The 10,323-nt window shown below is 51.5% G+C and overlaps 1 protein-coding gene across 1 annotated transcript in view; it reads right to left on the reverse strand.

Annotated features, from left to right (window-relative positions):
- The window catches only part of CECR1 (cat eye syndrome chromosome region, candidate 1), a 42,437-nt gene extending 37,902 nt beyond the window's left edge, over nt 1-4,535 (reverse strand). The window contains exon 1 of the mRNA XM_015417174.1: nt 4,454-4,535. The gene's annotated coding sequence lies outside the window, so the exon portion shown is untranslated. The remainder of the gene's footprint in view (nt 1-4,453) is intronic.
- Nucleotides 4,536-10,323: the final 5,788 nt, after the last annotated feature.

The following is a 10,323-nucleotide window of genomic DNA, read 5'->3' on the forward strand; positions in this document are numbered from 1 at the left end:
CCGGCCTCGGGGGGGGGGGGCAGAGGGTTTTCAAGGGCAAAGGTTTCCGTCTCCCTGGGATGGGAGATATTAAATCCTGGGTTCTGGATGCACGGCAGTGATGGGCTCTGGTTTATTCAGTGATTTCAGCAAAACTACAAGAGGACTCTAGCAGGGCTGGAGCCCTGCTTATAAGGCATGCAAAACACCACACCCAACACACTCCCCCCTGATAGGCTATTGACATCACACTGCTTATCTGTAGGTTGGTTCCTGGATCCAGGCGAGCTATTGTCCTGGAGAAGCAAGCTCAGCCTGTTCTAGGTTCAGCTAGAGGAAAGGCTTAGGCTCGATCCATAACAGGAGACGTCTGCCGGGGACGGTGCGGCTGAATCGCCACCAGCAGGGCTTCAGCGCCATGGCCCCTCGGGCTGAGCTGGGCCCTGAGGAACCTGTCTGCTCCCCCTCCCCCCCCGTCGAGAACCCCTCCTCCCTCAGACACCGTTGGTGGCGAGACCGCCTGGGCAAGACTCCCCTTCCCAGGGCATCGGAGACACAGCGGGGGAAATCCCCTGACACGCGAGTGTGTGTGTGTGTGTGTGTGGGGGCGGGGGGGGGGGGGGGAGAGGAGATTGGCGAGGCCAATCAGTCCTTGCCACCGGAGGTCGGGGGGTGGAGGAGATCAAGGAGGCCGTGGGCCGAGACGGGGGGGAGAAGAGGAGGAGATCGGCAGCTGGAGGGGGAGGGAAGGAGATCAGCAGAGGGGGAAGGAGGGGGGGGGAAATTGGCAGGGCCCAATGGCTGGAAGCCGCTCACGCCCTGCGGGGGGGGAAGAGGGCTAACCTGCTGCTGCTGCCTCCTCCACCTGCTCTGCGTGGAGCTCTTCCCCCCCCCATGAGTATCACGGGTCCCCTTTGTTGTCCTTATTCTATTAGCTAGAGTTTTTTTTCTGTGTGGATACTTATTTCCACCAACAGGGGGCTCACTCTCCCCAAGAGCTTTTCCTACATAGTCAGTAGACTTCCTGGGTTTCTAGAAAAATCCAAAAACTAAAAAAATCCCTTCAGGGATGGCTGAATTCCCCCCAAAACCTTTTGAAACGACCTCTGAAGGGATCTGCTTCAGGTATCAAAGGTGAGAGATTAGAATGTGGGGGGGGGCAGGGGGGCCTTCTAACTGAAAGGCCGAAATAGGCCTGGAAAGGGCCCTTCCCCCACCCTTTTACTGACAGAGCCTTCCCAAACCCAGCCCTCCTTAGAGTCCACCATAAAATATCTAGAAATCCCCCAGCCTGGCACTGGCAACTCTTGTGAGGCCTGGCCCCAAGGCTCCCTTTCAGATCTCGGAAGCTAAGTATAGTTGGACCTGGTTAATACTTGGATGGGAGACCACCAAGGAAATTCCAGGGCCTCCATGCAGAGACAGGCAGTGGCAAGTCACCTCTGAACGCCTCTTGCCTTGAAAACCCTACAGGGGAACTATAAGTCAGCCTTCAAAGCAGCCATTTTATCCAGGGGAACTAAGCTCTGTAGTCTGGAAATTTGTTGTAATTCTGGGAGATCTCTAGGTCCTGCTTGGAGGTTGGAAATCCTACCCATGGTTTATATCTCTGGTACCTGGCATTACATTTCATGGCACCACATGGCCCAGCTTGACATTTATGTCAGGTCTGGCCCTCATAACAAATGAGTTCGACACCTCTGCCCTAGGGCCTTACATTCCAGGGAAGTCCCTCCCCTTCCCAAATCCTGCCCCCACCCCCCAAATCTCCAAGAATTCCCCAACCCAGAGTTGGCAACCCAGGGGTCATTTCCTGCAGGAGCGCACAGGAGGGGAGCTCCGGCAGTAAAGAGCCCAGGGAGCGGGCACATGCAACAAGCCCTGCCCCCTGCTCCCAGCAGCCCTCAGTCAGAGCAAGAAGCAGCCAGGTAAGCTGTAGAGGGCCCCCCTGGCCCCCCCGGTCCAAAACAGTCCAGTGGCACCTTTAAGACCAAGTTTTATTCAGGTACAAGCTCTCCCTCCTCTGCGAGGACAGATCTGCACGTTCCCCCCCACCCCTGAATAGCTAGCAATCCAAAACAGTCCAGTGGAGCCTGAGCAGTGGGTGTTGCCTTCTGACACACTTCCGGTGAGGTCAGGGGGTGTGGCATATGCAAATGAGTTATGCTAATGAGCTCCTGCGCTTCTTTTTCTACGAAATGACCCCTGTGGCAGCCCAATGCATAGGCCAAATCTTGCAGTATTTTAAAGGCTCCCAAATCCTGCTCTGTGTTTGTCTTGATCACAGCAGAAAATGTAAATGTCTGGAAGGCTTGGGCATGGGCGACAGCTGGAAACGAGTGGTGCCGAGGAACAGGCTTTTATGACAAACATGGTCATCAGCCAGGCCTGGCTGAAAAACGTTTAAAGATGCTGGCTGGAAATTTCACAAGGGCAGCCCCGCAGTTTGCTTCAAATGAGGCAGCTTCACTTTTGCCAGGACTGGAGAGGAGGGGCTGTTTGCAGACACAGAAAAAAAGTCAGCTGTCACTCAATTGCTGCCCAGGAGCTAGAGGTAATTCCCAAAGGTAGAACTTTGGCTGCAGATAAATTGCATATCCTGCAATATTTTATTGCTGAGTAAAATACAATCCTTCCCTTCCTTTGCTTGCGCTTCACTTGCCTCTGTCCAGGCAGCATCGATTGTGCAGACTGTGTTGTGCCAGCGAGAACACCTTCCCTCATATCTCATGCCACACACCATTTTGGTAACTTTTATTATTCTTACTTTAAATATTTAGGAGCTGGGTTTAGAACCAGAGACTCCCCTGCAGTGCGTCAGTCAAGCCTGGGGCTGCTATGTGAACTCTACACACTAAAAGCTAAAGTGGTAAAGGCTGGTCACAAGCTGAGCAGGTAAAGGAAAATGGCAAAGAATCCTCTTCCTGTCCTTCCGTGGATTTTCCCTTTCTTTCTGTTTTCGTTCGAATTCATTTTCGTGAAGATGGCTTATTTCACCCCCTCCTCTAAATTTTAGCATGAATATGGATACAAAAGAAGCCTTGCCAGTTAAACACTTTTACAAATTAGGGTCGCCAACTCTGGGTTGGCCAAATCCTGGGGATTTGGGGATGAAACCTGGGGAGGCGAAGAACCTCAGCAAGGTGTAACGCCATAGAGTCCAGCCTCCAGAGTGGCCATTTTCCCCAGGGGAACTGATTTCTGCACTGTGGAGATGAACTGTAATTCCAGGAGATCTCCAGGCACCAGCTTGAGGTTGGCAACTCTAAGAGGAACAAGCTACTCCCCCTGTTCCACCATCCTATTCCGTGGGTAACCAATTAGATACCACTGCGAAAGACGACCAGTGTGATCCTTTGCAGAGTCACCCATCTAAGCCTACTGAAAGCTTAAACCTGAGTCACTCTGCCCAGGATTGTACTGTAGAGGAGCACTGAAAGGGCAATTTGGAGTGGTGTGGAACCTCACTATCCATAACCCATGACAACTTTGCCTAAAGTTAACCATCCAGTAGCTCCAATCATGCTACACGGCAATCACTTATCCTTTCTCACCCTGTGGTAAGCTCCCTGTTTCCATGATCCCACCCAGAGTTCAGTGCAATTGTAGACGTTTGGGTGTGCAACATGTGATCACCCTCCATGCAGCTAGACGTACCACGGGAGAAGCCTTCAAGCCGTGATCAGGTGGCTAGTGGTTGTCCGAATCCCCCTGATGCTACTAGAATTAAGGGCAAAAAAAAGTGCGTGCCCTAAGCAGCCAGGTAGAAATCTCTTCCTCTAAAACAACACCAAATTGCAAACGGAATAAAAACGGATGATTATTGACAAATTCTATTAACCTTGTCTAAAACCATTTGAGCACATTAGGCTTCCTTTTGGTATTTTCCCTTCCGTGTCCGAGGCATTAACGCGCCTAACGGAGGATCAATAATGATAGTCATAACATCGAAAGCAGCTCCTGGCTGGGGACCAGAAAGCTTTCGTCTTGGAAAGATAAACTGCAGTTGGCACCGGCTTTGGCGGCTCAGAAGGGCCCCACTGACCTGAATTGGAGTCCCTGCCTGCTGGCAATCCCCCAAGGGCATCACCCAGGCACTTAGACTGACAGATCACAAAGCTTTCCTACTACGAGCCCTGGCTGGGGGCACAGCTGTCCCACCCTAGGGGATGCGGCCTGCGTATTTGCATGCGCAGCAACTAATGCGCCTCCTGCAGTGCACTGCCAGAGCTCCTGCTGGCAGACAGCAGCATGCTTGTATGAGTGGGGATCGGGCGAAGCGCCTTGTGGCTCCATTAAGACACATCAGCTGCCCTGCAGGGTAGCAGATGACTCTCCTGCAGTCCCAGAAGGCACTACCCAGATCCTTCCAGAGGCCACGTTTAGAACAGGGCCCAGAAGGCACTGCTGCCGCCTGAGGTCTGCGCCCCAAGCCAATTGCTCTCCGGTTGCTGCTTTTGCCATGGTTACGAACCTGTTAAGGTAGAGAGTCTGACTGAGAAAGAGACTCCTGCTTCCTTCCCTCCTCTCAGCTGCTTTTGTCTGTCTCTTTCTCTGGCCGGGCACAGCAGCTGAGCAGATAAACAACTTGCCACCTGCTCCCACCTCTGAGCCCGCCTCCCCTCCCCTCCCAAACCCAACACCATTATTCCACCCATTGGCCCAAAGCTCAGCCCTTTCCCCCTCCTTCCGCGGGGAAGGCTTTGGCTGCTCCAGTTTCTCGAGGATAACTGCACACCGCCGGGACTTGCTGAGCTGCCTGCCAGTTTCTAACTCTGCTAGGAAATAATCAGCTTCAAGGTTGACACAACTCCCCCCCCCCCATTCCATTAACAAAACATGCTTTCGCATTTGAATAAAGCCAGTTGGTGGCCACAATAACAAAGCATCTTGTGACACTGTTAAATACTAAAGAATTTATTGCGACTTACTAGGAGAGGCCCCATTCAGAGGACAAGAATTTAAGATGGGAGGATTTTTTTTTCAATTGCTCCCTCCTGCAAAGCGGCTCCAACTTGGAACAGCCCAGCGTCGCTCCCAAGAGTGACCTCGGACAGAAGAGAAAGAAAAGAAAGGAAAGCAGAACGGGGAACGCTTTACTAAAGTGGGTAGCCTGGCTTTCTCCATCAGTTTTACTGTACACCCTGATCTCGACTTAACGTCACTGGGAAATGCCTCATTTTGAATTAACCTCATTTACTTCCACCTAAAACGTTCAGGTTGTTGGAGGGTTCCGGCTGGCCCGTCTTTCTCATTTACTTCCACCTAATACGTTGTTGTTGGAGGGTTCCGGCTGGCCCGTCTTCATGTCCTCTTCTGCATTAATCTTGATAGAATGAAAATTGCAAGGCTTACCTTTCAGGCGGCAACTCTACAAAGTACAACTGAGAAACAGGCAGAGCTTCTGAGTGACCCCATTCAAACCACCCAGGACTTCCAGCACCTCTTTGACTAGGCTAAAAAGAAGGGTCCTGCTACAAACTCCCTAGGCTTTTAAGCAGACAGGCAGCAATGGCTTCCCTTAATATGGGGATGTAGCTGTGGCACAATTTTCCTATCAGGGAGAGGACAACCCTTTTTTTTTTCTCTTACCTACAAAGCTTGGTACCCTGACCTATCTGGCCCAGGCTAGCCTGATCTCATCAGATCTCGGAAGCTAAGCAGGGTCAGCTCTGGTCAGCATTTGGAAAGGGAGATCACCATGGAATGCCAGGGTCACTAAGCAAAGGCAAGCAATAGCAAAACCACCTCTGTTACTTTCTTGGGTTGAAAACCCTACAGGGTCACTGTAAGGTGGCTGCAATTTGATGGCACTTTACACACATCAGCATAAAGGCTGGAGGAAGTACCGACAGCTCCCTTATCTCCCGTTTATGTTCTTAAAAGATCACCTGGGGCACCTGATGTTTGCTCCCCTTGCCTCTGATCATCTTTGCTTGGGCTGGCTTCTAGTGACCAGAGTTAAGCAGGACAGAGATTCCAATGCACTGGTGATGGTGGAAAGTGCTGGCATGTTACAGCTGGCTTATGGCAACCCCACAGGGTTTGCAAGGCAAGAGACGAGCAGAGGTGGTTCACCACTACCTGCTTCTGCGTGGCAGCCTTTGACTTCCTTGGTAGCCTCCCATTGGAGGGGGGGAGGAGAGGAAGAAGAAGAATGGTTGGCTTTATACCCTGTTCTTCACTACCTGAAGGAGTCGCGGCTTACAATCGCCTTCCCTTCCTCTCCCCACAATAAACAGCCTATGAGGTAGATGGGGCTGAGAGAGCTCTGAGAGAACTGTGACTGACCCAAGGTCATCCAGCTTCATGTGGAGAAGTGGGGAATCAAACCTGAATCTCCAGATTACAGTCCACCGCTCTTAACCACTACACCAAGCAGGCTCCTACTACCTACTGTAGTCACAGTAGAAAGCATAAATTGCATTTAGAAGGTAGCAGGTTTCATTCTCAGCACCTTCTGTTCGAAGTATGTCTCAGGTAGCAGTATTGGGAAAGACCTATAATTGACACTTTGGACTGCCACAGCCAGTTGGGGGAGACAACATTGCAACAGATGGACAAATGGTTTAATTCAGTAAAAGCAGGGGTCGTTTCGTAGAAAAAGAGCTAGGGGAACTCATTAGCATAACTCATTAGCATATGCCACACCCCATGACATCACCGGACGTGTGTCATAAGGCCACACCCACCACTCAGTTAGTCTTAGTCTTAAAGGTGCTATTTGTTAGTCTTAAAGGTGCGGGAGTGCGAGGAAGCCCCGCTTCCGGCCCCCCACCCCCACTGGTCCCGGCCGCAGCCGCCGGCCTTGAGGCTCCACTGCCGAGCCCCATGAGGGGCCCGGCGGTGGACCTGCAAAGCCGGCGGGAGTGCGAGGAAGCCCCGCGAAGGCCCCCCAGCCCCCAACAGTCCCTACCACCGCCAGCCTTGCAGCTCCACTGCCGAGCCCCATCAGGCCAACAGGAATGCAAGGAAGCCCCGCCAAGGCCCTCCCTGGCCCCAGGCAGGCAGGGGTGGGGAGAGGCGGGGAGGAAGCAACTTGCCCTCCCTCTTCTCCTGCCTCCTCCTGGCTGAATGAGGGCCGGAAGCGGAGCTTCGTCGTGTGCCCCTCCCCCACACACCTCACCCGGGGGAACGGAGATCCCCCGCGTTCCCCCCCAAATCGACCTCTGAGTAAAAGGCAGCTTCACGTGACTGTCTGAGGTTGCCTTAACTCAATTTTTTTTTTGCCATCAAGTCACACTCGATTTTTGGCAACCCCATAGGGTTTCCAAAGCAAGAGATGTTCAGATGTGCTCTGCCATTGTCTGCCTCTGCGTCATGACCCTGGTATTCCTTGGTGGTCTCCCATCCAAATACTGAACAGGACTGACCCTACTTAGCGTCTGAGGTCTGACGAGATTGGGCAAGCTGGGGCTATCCAGGTCAGGACTAATTCAATCTAGTATTTTTTTTTATATGCATCTAACGTGGGAAGATGAAATCCAGGAATGCTTATGCCACCATGAATGTCTTCAAAACCCCACAGGAATCTTTGGAGTATTTCTAATGGGTATTTTGAATTTTTAAAATCAAATTAATGCAGGTTTAATGGTGCTGCCCATCTCAATGCCTGGGGACAGGGGCAGATCAATGTATAACTCTGTTATTGCATGATTAATCTGCCCTTCCTCCAAAGAGATCTAGACCAGGGAGGGTCAAACAATCCGGCCAGGGCTCTTATCTGGCCTGTGAGCAACTGGTGTTGCTGGGGTGGGGGTGGGCAGAGACACTCCAATTGTCGCTTCAGCGCTGCAGAACAACCTAATCAGCAGCAGACAAGCAGAACCCCTTCACTTCAGTGGCAGCCTCAGTGGTATGATGGGAGCTGCCACCACCACATTCATGCTCTTTCAGGGTTCCAAGATGAGGTTGCACATCTCTCCACTTGGCCTGCAGCTCTGGAGGTGCTGTCCCAGATGACCGCAGGAATCAGCATTTGTACACGGGAGGACACAGATGATCCTCTGCTGGGGCCTGCTGGCAACCAGCACAACCACTGTAACTGCACCCCCCATGCTGCGGCTGTGCTTTGGCCCATGCCCCCCCCCCCTGTTTTTCAGCAGTTTCTTCCACAAATTGGGGGCCTAGTGTTGGGTATTACAAGTTAAAAACACTCAGTATGTCTGGCGTTAAAGGTTTATGTTACTCACAGGAAGTCACATGTTTCTCATGTAACCAATGTTCTTTAGATGTAGGAAGCCCGGGAATTTTCTCCCTAATCTAGGGATTTGATTGGGACTAAAGTGCCAAGGTGTATTACCTTTTTATGGCTTCTCTTCCCATCTTTGTCTGTGTGTTCTGAGAAGAAGGAGAGCAGCCATTCTCTCTTCTAGCTTTGTCTTTGTAGAGTAAGGATGTAGCCGATTTAGCTCTATTGTTATTTTCATCCCAGTTACCCTTCTCCATGCTAGAATTTAGTAAAAACTTTATATTTTAATCACACATGGACTCTCAGTCTGAATTACTTTACTCAGGCTCTACTGGGCTATATTATCTCTGCTAATTACCATTTTTTCAATATCTCACTATCACCCAGCACCTAGTCCCATAGGCGTAGAGTTCAGGGGGGCGGAGGGGCGGGGGCTACCTCCGAAATTTTCCAGGGGGGTCTCAGCCTCCCCCGGGGCTTGAAGAGAAGCCTTTTCATTCTGAGCGGCCTAGGGCCTCTGCCACACGTGTGGCCTTGTACACATGGTACCTGCTGCTGCCCCATCAGACAATCCAGCGGACTTCAGCCTGGGGCAGCTGCTGCCGCATGGGGACAGCACAGCTTGCTGACAATCTCTGGCTTGAAACCCCAGCATCGCCCTGCCATGGATCGCCTGGTGGCCTTGGCTGGAGGTGGCCACTGCTGCAGGGGAATCTCCAGCTTATCAGTCTTGGCTTGGCTTGGGTCCCACAGTGAACGTGGCCATACACCTGGGCCACCCCCCCACACTTCTGCAGGTGGGGGAGTCAGTTCAGCTTGTCTTCCAGTTTCCTTCCACAGTGGCTCAGGGGCAGGGGGAGCTTACAACACCCAGCTGCTTTGCGTTTCCCTCCCCGGAGCCCAGGCTCAGAGCATTGGTGGCAGTAGCAGGCTGAGAAAAGGGTTTGCCCCCTCCCCCCCCAGGCAGCATGAGAGTGTTTGTCCAGCACTGCACCACTGGCTCTCCTGTCCGCCCTTGTGGGTTTTCCTCTGAACTCCCCCCAGCCCATGGGGCCTTGCAGTGAGAACACACCAACTCAGAGGTTACCAGCTGCTGTCCTTTATAAAGTTCGTATCTCCAGTACCTGGCATTACATTTTATGGCACACATGGCCTGGCCTGACAAAGTGACATTTATGTAAAATCTGGCCTTTGTAACAAATGGGTTCGACACCTTTGACCTAGACAGTACCTATGGTTCTCCCCTCCTCACAGTAAGATCTTGTGAGATAGGTTAGGCTGAAAGTGAATGAATGACCCACCCAAGGTCACCGAAGAAGCTTCCATGGCAGAGAGGGATTTGAACATAGGGCTTGGATACTAAGCACAGGAAGCCTGGTTTTGCCTCCCTTTCCCAGTGCAGCGTTCTGCACCCCCCATTGTACTTCCTTGAGTCAGTAGACCCCACCAGGAATGGAGTCTCTGTGTGTGTGGGAGTTGTCCAAATAGTTTTGGGAATCAGCAGAAATCAGTGGAACTGCTGTTATAATGATGGAACAACAGTTTAGGAGTCAAACCTGCCTCCTCACCAGGCCAATCTGACATTTTAACCACTTTACTACACTAGCTCTGAAGGGTGGAGGTGTTTCTCAGAGGCAGTGCAGTCGCAATTAGGCTTTGTTACATCACTACAAGAAAAACTACTGAAAAACAACACGGACACAAAACAGACATAAGAATAACCTTGCACCCATAAGAAGTTCAAATAAACATTAAGAAAATTATTAGCCACAAGGTATAGATAGGGGCTCTGGGGCAAGTGATGCTCTGTCTTCTTGGTGCTTGGGGGGGGGGTCAACAGTGGGAGGGCTTCTAATGTCCTGGCCCCATGGGTGGACCTCCTAATGGCACCTGGTATTTCTGGCCACTGTGTGACAGAGTGTTCAACTGGATGGGCCTTTGGCCTGATCCAACATTGGCGTCTCTTATGTTCTTATGTACTAATAATTATAATCCATAAAGTTAATCACAGAATTTCCTCCAAGGTCTTAGAATGCAAGAATCAACCAGTTGCTTTTGGAAATGCAAAAGAAAGAGACAGATGCTGTTCCCATGAAATGTAGTAACTCCACAGGATTTTATGACGGGCATCCAAGTCCACTGGAACGTTGGGC

Source organism: Gekko japonicus, unplaced genomic scaffold (genome assembly GCF_001447785.1).
Source record: "Gekko japonicus isolate JY-2015 unplaced genomic scaffold, Gekko_japonicus_V1.1 scaffold1297, whole genome shotgun sequence".
Taxonomy (NCBI): Eukaryota; Metazoa; Chordata; class Lepidosauria; order Squamata; family Gekkonidae; genus Gekko; species Gekko japonicus.